This window comes from Saimiri boliviensis, chromosome X (genome assembly GCF_048565385.1).
Source record: "Saimiri boliviensis isolate mSaiBol1 chromosome X, mSaiBol1.pri, whole genome shotgun sequence".
Taxonomy (NCBI): Eukaryota; Metazoa; Chordata; class Mammalia; order Primates; family Cebidae; genus Saimiri; species Saimiri boliviensis.
The window spans coordinates 112,049,927-112,060,841 of NC_133470.1; the positions used below are offsets into that span (position 1 = coordinate 112,049,927).

Sequence of the window (10,915 nt, forward strand, 5' to 3'; positions counted from 1 at the left end):
ACCTCAGCCTCCCAAGCTGCTGGGACTGCAGGCATACCACCATACCTGGCTGTTTTTTATTTTTATTTTTTGTAGATACAGGTGTCTCACTATGTTGCCCAGGCTGGTCTCAAGCTCTTGGCTCCAAGTGATCCTCCTGCCTTGGGATTACAGGTGTGAGCCACAACACTGGACCAAGAAAGGGTTTTAAACCACATTAATACAACTGGGATAAGGGAATAAATGGTAGTCTCATTACCCAAGCAACAACAACAACAGGCATAGTTAGAGAATGCCAGAGCCCAGAGTGAATGTAGGGATCGCAATTTTAAGAGATAAGACTTGCCCAGCTTTGCGCAGTGGCAGTATCGTAGCCAATGAGGTTTACCCGAGGCGCGATTATTGCTAATTGAAAAAGAAAAAAAAAAAAAAATACTTGCCCAAGTTGATGTGGTGAGTTAGTGACACAGTGTACAACCTAGGTTTCCTTAAGGCCAAAAGAAAACAAAATTTCAAAACCAGAGGGAAAACTTGAAATGACAATGGGAATCAATGAACCACTAAATCTGAAAAATCTGCAAGAGGTCAGTTGCAGCTTGTCCAGTGTATCTCAGTCTATCTCAGTGAAAAGTGAAGAAGAGAAGGTGAGAGTCTTGTTATGGAACTGTGGAATGTATGGAGTTGGAGGCATTCAGGAAGAGGCTACGGTAGCTTTTGTCTTCTCTGAGACCTCCAGTGCTGGTACGTGTCACTTACAGTTCCCCAAAAAGCTATTTGACAATTAGAAAGGGAAATTAAGCATTTTATCAGTATCTGTGGAGTCATTGACTTAAAAAGAGCCCCATGCCACGAATAGCACTTAGAAGCAGTAGCAGCAGCAATAAACTCTTCTCTCTCTCTCTGAAGTATACTCATTACTAATTGTTTTACTTGGAGAAGCTAGGAAAAGGGTAGCAGAATCCAACTCTGGCTCATTTGAGGAAAAAAGGGAACTTATTGGAATGGTATGATTGATGGTGCACTGGTAGATGTTTAGCAAGCAGCTCTTCAGGACAACAGCAAAAAAAATCTGATTTATAATGTTTGCTGATTTTCAACATATAAATATTCCCATCATGGCCAACTGTAAGCTCCCAGTGTAACATCATCTACGTCACAAAATTCCTGAAAAGTTAATGGTAGGTCCTCAGCATCTGGCAGGGAGAAGCCCACAGGATGGAAGGGAGGCAGAAGAAGACCAACTAGCCAGTACCAGAGGGTCTAAAAATGAAGAACTACTCAACAGTATTGTTAGGTCACTGCCACATTAGCTTCTCTGCACAGATCTCTGTACTGTCCCTACCACCTCCCATAGATTTTTATGCCCTTTTAGGGGAAAGTCACCCATTCATCTCATTATCCACAAATGGTGTGACCTAAAAGTAGTGGCTCATGCCACGCAGTTGCATTTCAAATAGGCTCCAGTTTATATTTGCAAACCCAACTTACAGGGTCGTAAACCAAAGAAAACAAGTTTGTAACAAGAGATTGGGACAAAAACAAGATGGAAGTCTTCTTTATTTCTTTTTTATTTTTTTGATGGGTTTTTTGTTGTTGTTGCTGTTGTTTAGAAACATTTTAATGTAGAAAATTCACACACACACACACACACACACACACACATACAGAGAGAGAGAGAGAGAGAAAGAGAGAGAATAGTAAAATGAACCCTCGTTCTCAACAATTATCAACTTGTGGCCAGTCTTATTCCATCTATATTTCCACTCTTTTTTAGTTAAGGAAGAATATCATCACAAGAAAAATCAAAAGAGTGGTTAGGACTGTTATTTGTAATTGGAATAACCTGGTGATATGGTTTGGCTGTGTCCCCACCCAAATTTCATCTTGAATTGTAGCTCCCATAATTCCCACATATTGTGGGAGGGACCTGGTGGGGGATAATTGAATCATGGGGTGGTTTCCCCTACACTGTTCTCATGGTAGTGAATAAGTCTCACAAGATCTGATGGTTTTATAAGGGGAAACACCTTCCACTTGGTTCTCATTCTCTCTTGCTGCCACCATGTAAGAAATGTCTTTCAACTTCTGCCATGATTGTGAGGCCTCCCCAAGCCATGTGGAACTGTGAGTCCATTAAACCTCTTTTTTTTTATATAGATATATATGACCCAGTGTCAAGTATGTCTTTATCAGCAGTGTGAGAACAGACTAATACACCTTGTAAAATAATAATGGCTACAATTTTGAGAGCAACTACAGGTTATGTGCTTTACATAAAGTATCTTATCAGAACTTCACAACGGCTCTGCTAGGTTGGCATTATTATCTCAGTTTTCATATGGGGAAATTGAGGCTGGAAAAATTTAACACTTGCCCAAGTCAAAAAGCATTGACAGAGTCAGACTTAAACTTAGAACATAAACTATGTTGTACCCAAAATGTTAACAGTCGTTGCCTCAGGAGAGTGGAATTATGGGGTTTTTTTTCATTTGCTTTTCATAATATTCCTTCTTCAATGTATCAAAACTCATACTGAACAATGAGTTCTGATTTGCAAAAGATGATTTATTTTTTGCACCTGTCAGTAAGTCTTTCTCCACAGCTTATATGGGTTTTTATTATCTTTTTTTGTTGATTTTTTAAAATTTCTCCATAATTACCATTGCTGGACAGCATATTCATCCAAATATGCTGGTGTGGTCTACGATGTTCCCCACAGGCCCAAGTGGTTTGCTGCTGGTACACCGCCCCCACCCCCACACCGAAACAGCTTCAAGAAAACCCCGTGAAACAAATGTCTAGACTTTTTTGTGGGGTTAGTGAGGCTCTGGGTAGAAGTGAGCCCAGCAGTCATCATGAAGCTATCGCTGCCATGTTCCTAAATGTGGTCTGAATTCACTAGACTGCATTCAGATATGCATACCATCTGAGCCAAAGAAGGGATCAGGCCTCTTCACTGTATGTCTTTATTTGCTATTGCATCCAGTGCCAATCTGACTGCATCCAGTAGACTCATGAGGATGGTGATTAGTGCAGAAACCGTGATAATGGGTCAATTACTAAACATCTACTCTGGGTAGCAAAATGGCTGCTGTTTTGCTTCTGCCTTTCAAATCTCACACAAGAATCTCTCTTGTGGCCCCCATTAACAGGAAACCTAAAAGGAAGACAATTCCAGGAAATGCAGTTCAGCCTACCGACGGTAACTCCACAGGGAAGAGCCTCATGGGTAGAACTAGGCCTAATAGAAAGAAGCTGCTGGAATACCTTTCAGACAACTTGAGTTGTCTAATAATCATATGGATGGCATCATAAGCAGGAAGCTTCTCATCTCTGGAAGTGTTCAAGCAGAAGTTTACAGACAAACTATGGAAGGTCTTATACCAGCTAGGAACCACACCTTGTTTTTAGAAAGCTACTTTGGTAACACCAGGTAATGTGATGAGAGCTTGAACTAGAGCAGTAATGGTAGAGATGGTAAGTGGAGAATGGATCTGGAAGACATTGTAGAAGTAGACTTAAAAGGACTTGGCAACTGATTTGAGTGAGGACCATGTATTAACTTCCTATGACTGCCATAATAAATTATCATCAACTTACTGAGTTTAAACAATAGAAAGATCTTTAAATTTCTTTTTTTGTTTTTTTTGAGACGGAGTTTTTGCTCCTGTTACCCAGGCTGGAGTGCAATGGCGCGATCTCGGCTCACCGCAACCTCCGCCTCCTGGGTTCAGGCAATTCTCCTGCCTCAGCCTCCTGAGTAGCTGGGATTACAGGCACGCGCCACCACGCCCAGCTAATTTTTTGTATTTTTAGTAGAGACGGGGTTTCACCATGTTGACCAGGATGGTCTCGATCTCTCGACCTCGTGATCCACCCACCTCGGCCTCCCAAAGTGCTGGGATTACAGGCTTGAGCCACCACGCCCAGCAGATCTTTAAATTTCTATCTCTAAAAATAGAAATTTATTACCTTACAGCTCTAGAGGCCAGAAGTTCAAAATGAGTCTTCTGGGGCTAAAATCAAGACATCAGCAGGCTCCAGGGGAAAATCTATTCCTTGCCTCTTTCAGTTTCAGTAGCTACCAGCATTCCTTGGCCATCACTACAGTGTCTGCCTCCATAGTCACATTGCCTTCTCCTCTTCCATGTCAAATGCCCTTACCGCTCCCTTATAAAGATGCTTGTCCTTATGGGACACTTGTTCACAGGCCCATCCAGAATAACGTTTCCATCTCAAGAGTCTTAATCACATCTGCAAAGTTCTTTTTGCCATATAAGGTAACAGTCACAGGTTCCAGAGATTAGGATGTAGATATCATTTGGAAAGCCATTTCAGCCTTGTACAGACAGCAAAACTAAAGAAAGCAGTTAAGACTCTAGGGTCTCAAATATCAGTGGCTCACACCATGATAGAATCATTAACCAAAGTAAGACTATCAACAAGAAGAAAAAACAGTTTAGTGAAAAGAGTTTGGTTTGGAATATGCTACAAATGATACGAGGGGTTGATCAGACATCCATATGGAGATGACCAAAAGAAACTTGGAACATTACAGTTTGAAGCTTTGGAAAAGTATCCAGGTTGAAGATAAAGATTTTAGAGCATCTGCAGAGATATTATAGAGGAAGAGTATAAACTCTTGAATAGCAGGGATTAGATTTGCCTATAGTTCTATTCTGGGTACCTAGTATAGCTCCTGGCACATAGTAAGTGCTCAACAAATATTTGTTGAATGAATGAGTGAAGGTAAGATCCCAGAGGAAAACAGAGGGGAAGGCCAGGAATTATGAATGGAGAAATCTTTCTTCCTTGAAACAAGAGGTAATCGAAGACAGAAGAGGTGGCTATGCAAAATAATTTAGAAATGGTCAGGATATATCGTAAGATCTCACTTGGGCCAATATTGGTATCATCGAAGTGGAAGATGAAGACATCAGTGAGAAATGTTACTGAGAATGGGACTGAGGTTTGAGGAAAGTAAACCATAAAATGTCAGTACTAAAAAGGACCTTGAAGAATATCTATAGAGCCCTCATCTTACAGATAGGGAAACTGAGGCTTAGAGAAAAGAAAATAATTGCTCAAGTCCCCAAGCCAAATGGAGTTTTGTTTATGTGTGCAAATATTTACTGTCTGCTGGCCTTACGCCAGGCAAACCCTGGGCTAGATATTAGGGACATAGTGAAAAATCAGGTAGACATAGACCCTGCCCTCACGTACTTTTTAGTGTAGTGTGAAAGATACTAGAAATAAGCAGAGTGGTAAGGGCTATGAAGGGAAAAGCTTAAAGTACTTAGGGGAGCCTAGAGGAGGAAAAGTAAGAGTTAACAAGGAATAAATAGCAAGATTGGTCAGCTGAAATGCCAGCACAGCTGCGGGTAGACAGGGACTTGGCTGTTAACCCAGGCAGCAGTTTCATGACCTAAATGATATTTTTAATTCCAGGGAGAAGAAAAGAAGGCAACTCCCAGGGCCTGACCCTGTTTCCAACATTCCTTTGTACTTGGCTCTTTTCTTCGTGTTCCTCAGGCAGACCAGAGGCATAGGAGGAGGAGCAGCTAAGTAAGCTGAGTGATTCACTACAAAATGGAACAGACAAATATGCGAAAAACTCGGAAGTTTTGTTCACTTTTCCAAGGGCACCCAGGATTAAAGAAGCTGCCAGAGCAGGAATTAGCAGAGCACTTCCTCGGAAAGCGAGGTTTGGAATGAGATTTGAAGTCTACGACAAGTAAGGTGATCAGAGAGAACAGCCCACTTTGTTTCACTACTTTAGTATGTCATTACCTTTATGTTAAGGCCGGTTGTGCTAGACGCCAATAATACTGGAGGCAATTACATTTCAGGAAAGAACAAATTTGAAGCGTAAAAATACATACACCACTTACCTAGCTTGAAGTAAAACAAAGTTCGGTTATTTTTCTAATTAAATGATCCCTAGCCCTTCTCTTAGCTATCATTAGAATATGCTTCTTCCCTCTCTAGAGCGCGCCCTCTCACAAGAGTTCTATGAATCACAGGAGTGCATTCTCATTTCAGAGGGTCACAACTGGCTTCTGTTGCCTTAAGGAGAAAAATCTGGAAGCCTGCTCAGTCCACCTAGGAACTGGGTTTCCTTCAGCTGTTGTCACTGTGACTACGACAGTGTTGCTAGGAGTCCAGCAGTCCAGCCCCATCGCTGATGTTTTAGTGAGTGAGGCTTGCCTTGGCACAGCAGAAGCTTCCAGAGGCATTAGGGGTAAAGAAGGAATGACAGACCACGACCCCCACAGGCCTCAGCCTCAAAGCCCCCAAGCCTAGGTAGCAGCAAGCCTTCCTCTACCTCTAGATGAAGAAACCAGAACACACTAGAGCTCTTTCTCTTGAGGAGACTAGACTATCGCTTCCTGAGGAAGAGAGTGGGAATGCCAGAGGGACTTTAGAGAGAGAGGCTGAGGGAGAGTGTGACTGCGTGTGGGACATCGCTCTTGTGAAGGCCTAGAATGGCAAATCTTTCTCCCATCCCACTGTGTAGTTCTAGTGAAAGATTTATTATTATTATTATTTGAGATGGAGTTTCGCTCTTGTGGCCCAGGCTGGAGTGCAATGGTGCCATCTCGGCTCACAGCAACCTCCACCTCCCAGGTTCAAGTGATTTTCCTGCCTCAGCCTCCCCAGTAGCTGGGATTACAGGCATGCGCCACCATACCCAGCTAATTTTGTATTTTTAGTAGAGATGGGCTTTCTCCATGTTGCCCAGGCTGGTCTCGAACTCCTGACCTCAGGTGATCTGCCCGCCTTGGCCTCAGAAAGTGCTGGGATTACAAGCGTGAGCCACTGCACCCGGCCTAGTGAAAGATTTAATAAAGCAGAGCTTCCCAATTAATGGGCCTTATTATGCTGGGGTGCTGCCAATGGATTATAAGTAGGGCAAGAATGATTGATTCCCTCAGGGTTTGGGGCAGTCAGGCAGAGCTTGAGGGAGCCAGAGCCTTCGTGCCAATCACCACCAGCTGCTAGCAACTTAGTTGGGCTTTTTTGCAGAGGGCAGGCTCTGTAGAACAGAATGTAGAATTTTGCCATCCATCTCCACAGTCAGCCAGCACTAAAGGAACTTCTGTCCCTCACTGCTTCACTGTTTCATGCTGACTATACCTAAGGAGGTGATCAACCAACATGTCTATTTGAGACTAGCGGAGGGAATGAAGAGAGAAAATGCCAGTAGGCCCTGCTCCGGGCACCAGCCCCAAATTCATATCTTCACATATGTCTGTTTGCTGCTGATATGCTGTCTAAGAGGCATCCACGCTAGCCACGTGGTGACTGCCTGTATGTTCTGAAAATTACACCATTATTTTTGAAATACGGTGCTTCACATTAAAAAATTTGGATTCGGGCTGGGCACGGTGGCTCATGCCTGTAACCCCAGCACTTTGGGAGGCTGAGACAGGCAGATCACTTGAGCTCAGGAGTTTGAGACCACCTGGGCAATGTGGCGAAACCCCATCTCTACAAAACATACAAAACTTAGCCGGGCGTGGTGGTGTGCACCTGTAGTCCCAGCTACTTGGGAGGCTGAGGTGAGAGGATGGCTGGAGACTGGGAGGTGGAGGTTGCAGTGAGCTGAGATTGCACTGTCACACTACAGCCCGGGCGACAAAGCCAGACACTGTCTCCAAAAAGAAAAAAAAAAAAAAATGGGATTGGATTTGGAATTCATTTGTGTCATCATAAGATATTTCATCATAGTGCTGATCAGTGAAAGAAAAGGAAGAGCTGTTGGACTTTTAAAATATATTTCAATTACTGCCAGGCCTGGTAATACGTGACTGTAGTCTCAGCTACTTGGGGAGGCTGAGACAAGAGGATCACTTGAGCCCCCGAGTTCAAATCCAGCCTGAGCAAGAGGGCAATAGAGCAAGACCCTGTCTCTAAAAAAATAGAATTTACAAAAAATTAAACTTTTTTATTTTTTTACTCTAGCCACCAGTTGTCTAAAAAATTCAACTGTTGTAAGTTTTGGAATAATTGTCAAACACGTTTTAAGTTGTTTTTATCACCTACTTGTGGGAACAAAGTTTCTTATCAATGGTGATAATAAAATATTCAGAAAGTCATCAGTGGGCTGGGCATGGTGGCTCATGCCTGTAATCCCAGAACTTTGGGAGGCTGAGGCAGAAGGATCACTTGAGGCCAGGAGTTCAAGACCAGCCTGAAAAATATAGGGAGACCCTGTCTCTACAAAAATTTTTAATTAAATTAAAGTTTAAGAAATAAAAACAAGTAGTCATAATTAAAACTTTGATAGGGAACTGCGTGAAATCATTTCAAGCACAATGCCGGATGGAAAAAGTTATATTTTACAGAAGCAAGCTCAGGTTTTTCATTAAACATTTTTGAAAATATTTTATTTATAAGTTTAACACAAAATTGAATTATCTTTTAAAGTATTTTAGGCTGGGCATGGTGGCTCACACCTGCAATCCCAGCACTTTGGGAGGCCGAGACGGGTGGATCCCTTGATGTCAGGAGGTCGAGACCAGCCTGGCCAATGTGGTAAAACCCCATCTCTACTAAAAATACAAAAATTTAGCTGGGCATGGTGGTGGGCACCTGCAATTCCAGCTACTTGGGAAGCTGAGACAGGAGAATCACTTGAACCCAGCGGGTGGAGGTTGCAGTGAGCTGAGATTGCACCATTGCACTCCAGCCTAGGTAACAAGAGTGAAACTCCATCTCAAAAAAATAAACTAATCAACTAAATATCTCATATTTATTTTAATTATCATAATTACAGATAATTACTATGGGGTAACTTGCAGATATTTACATCCCCATAAACCCACCATCAGTTAAAAATAAGTCAAAAATGCATTTAATACACATAACCTATTAAACATCATAGCTTAGGTCAGCTTACTTTAAATATGCTGAGAACATTTATATTAGCCTGCAGTTGGGCAAAAATCATCCAACACAAAGGCTAATAAAGTGTTGAATATCTCATATAATTATTAAATACTACACTGAAAGTGAAAAACAGAATGGTCATATGGGCACTCAATTGGGGAATGTCTGTCGATGATATAAAAAAGTAAAGGATGTTGTCGGTGAGTCCCATGTAGACACCCACAAATCCCCTCCAGTTTACCCCAGGTGCTGTAAAATATCATTTTCCATTTGTGTCATGATATAAAATAGCTGAGAAACACTGAGATAAGAATAACAATAAGATTTTTTTTAAAAGAGTTGCTTAAACCACTTTATTAATCAGGACTCATTTCACTGTTAAGTGGCAGAAGTCCAACCAGAACTAGCTTCAGCCAAGTCAGCAGTGGGAGGGTGGGAGTACATTTATGGACCCAAGAACCAAAAATGCATAAACACAAGGATGACACTGGCCTCGCTGATGACTGAATGAAAGGGCGAGCCTAGCTCACTCTCACTGTCTCTACATCTTCATTTCTCATTGCTGTTCTCAGAATATTTACTTTCCCACCTCCTCTGCCATCACATTTTCTTTCTTTTTCTGTTTTTTGTTTGTTTGTTTGTTTGGTTGGTTGTGTGGGGGGGGGTTGTTGTTGTTGTTCTGTTTTGTTTTTTTGAGACGGGGCCTCTGTCACCCAAGCTGGAGTGCAATCATACAATCTTGACTCACTGCGGTGCAGCCTCAACCTCCTGGGCTCAACCAATCCTCCCACGTCAGGCTCCTGAGTAGCCAGGACTACAGGCACACACCACCATGCCTGGCTAATTTTTTGTATGTTTTGTAAAGATGGGGTTTCATCATGTTGCCCCTGCTGGTCTGTAATTCCTGGGCTCAAGCAATCGGCCCACCTCCTTCTCCCAAAGTGTTGGGATTACAGGCATGAGCCACCACACCTGACCTACCGTCAGTTTATCTATGTGGGGCAGGGAAGAGGGCTTTCAACAGATTTGGACCTATATCTTTATAATTTGTGCCCTATAATAGTATGTGAAATTCTGGGGAAGGATTCTAATTAGCCCACCTAAAGTCAGGTGGCCACAGCAGGTGATACAGGATCTGTTAGCAAAATCGTCACCAAGGGAATCATGACGCTGATAGTCCCTGAACTTTTGTTTTCCAAAATCTGCATGTAGTTTAGTGTGCCTTTGGTCTGAAAAAGAAAGGATTGAAAAGTATCTGGAAGGGAATGCTATCAGCTTTCTGATTACCTTCCAGAACTTGAAATGTTACAGAATCGAGGGGGCACTAGTCCTTCCCAAGTACGTTATTAACTGAAGCCATCAAATAGCCTTGGGACTCTGTAGATTGACAGATGTATTCTCCAACATAACAGACTTTAACATCCCTGACTTCTCTTCCGTATGTGTGTTAGTCCATTTTTCATTGCCATAAATAAATGCCTCAGTCTGTGTAATTTACAAAGAAAAGGGGTTTATTTGGCTTATGGTTTTGTAGGCTGTACAAGAAGCATAGCATCAATATCTTCTCTACTTCTGATGAGGCCTCAGGAAACTTACTATGATGGCAGAAGGCGAACGGGGAGCATGTGTGTCACATGGAGAGACAGGAAGAGAGGAGAGAGGTACCAGACTCCCTTTAAACAACCAGCTCTCCCATGAACTAACAGAGGAAGAATGCACTCATTACCAAAGGGAGGGCACCAAGTTATTCATGAGGAATCCACTCCCATGACGCAAAAACTTCACACTAGGCCCCACCACCACCATTGGAGGTCATATTTCACCATGAGATTTGGAGGGACAAAGCATCCAAATCACATCAGTATGGAGACAAGGAACACATTCTGTAAGACAGAAAGGATGGCCCGTGCTATGGGTGTATCAATCAAGATAAGCTAGGATCTGCCAGGGTAACAACCTTCAAATCTCAGTGGCTCATGATAATAGAAACTTATTTCTCATTTAGTCTTCACGTCCATCATGAGTTGGCACAGGTCCCTGCTCA

The 10,915-nt window shown here is 42.5% G+C and overlaps 2 pseudogenes; one reads left to right on the forward strand and one right to left on the reverse strand.

The window, feature by feature from the left end:
• Nucleotides 1-327: 327 nt before the first annotated feature.
• LOC120361999 (U4 spliceosomal RNA) lies at nt 328-459 on the forward strand (annotated as a pseudogene).
• A 2,020-nt stretch (nt 460-2,479) lies between these two features.
• Nucleotides 2,480-2,583, reverse strand: LOC120361957 (small nucleolar RNA SNORA40; annotated as a pseudogene).
• Between the last annotated feature and the right edge of the window lie 8,332 nt (nt 2,584-10,915).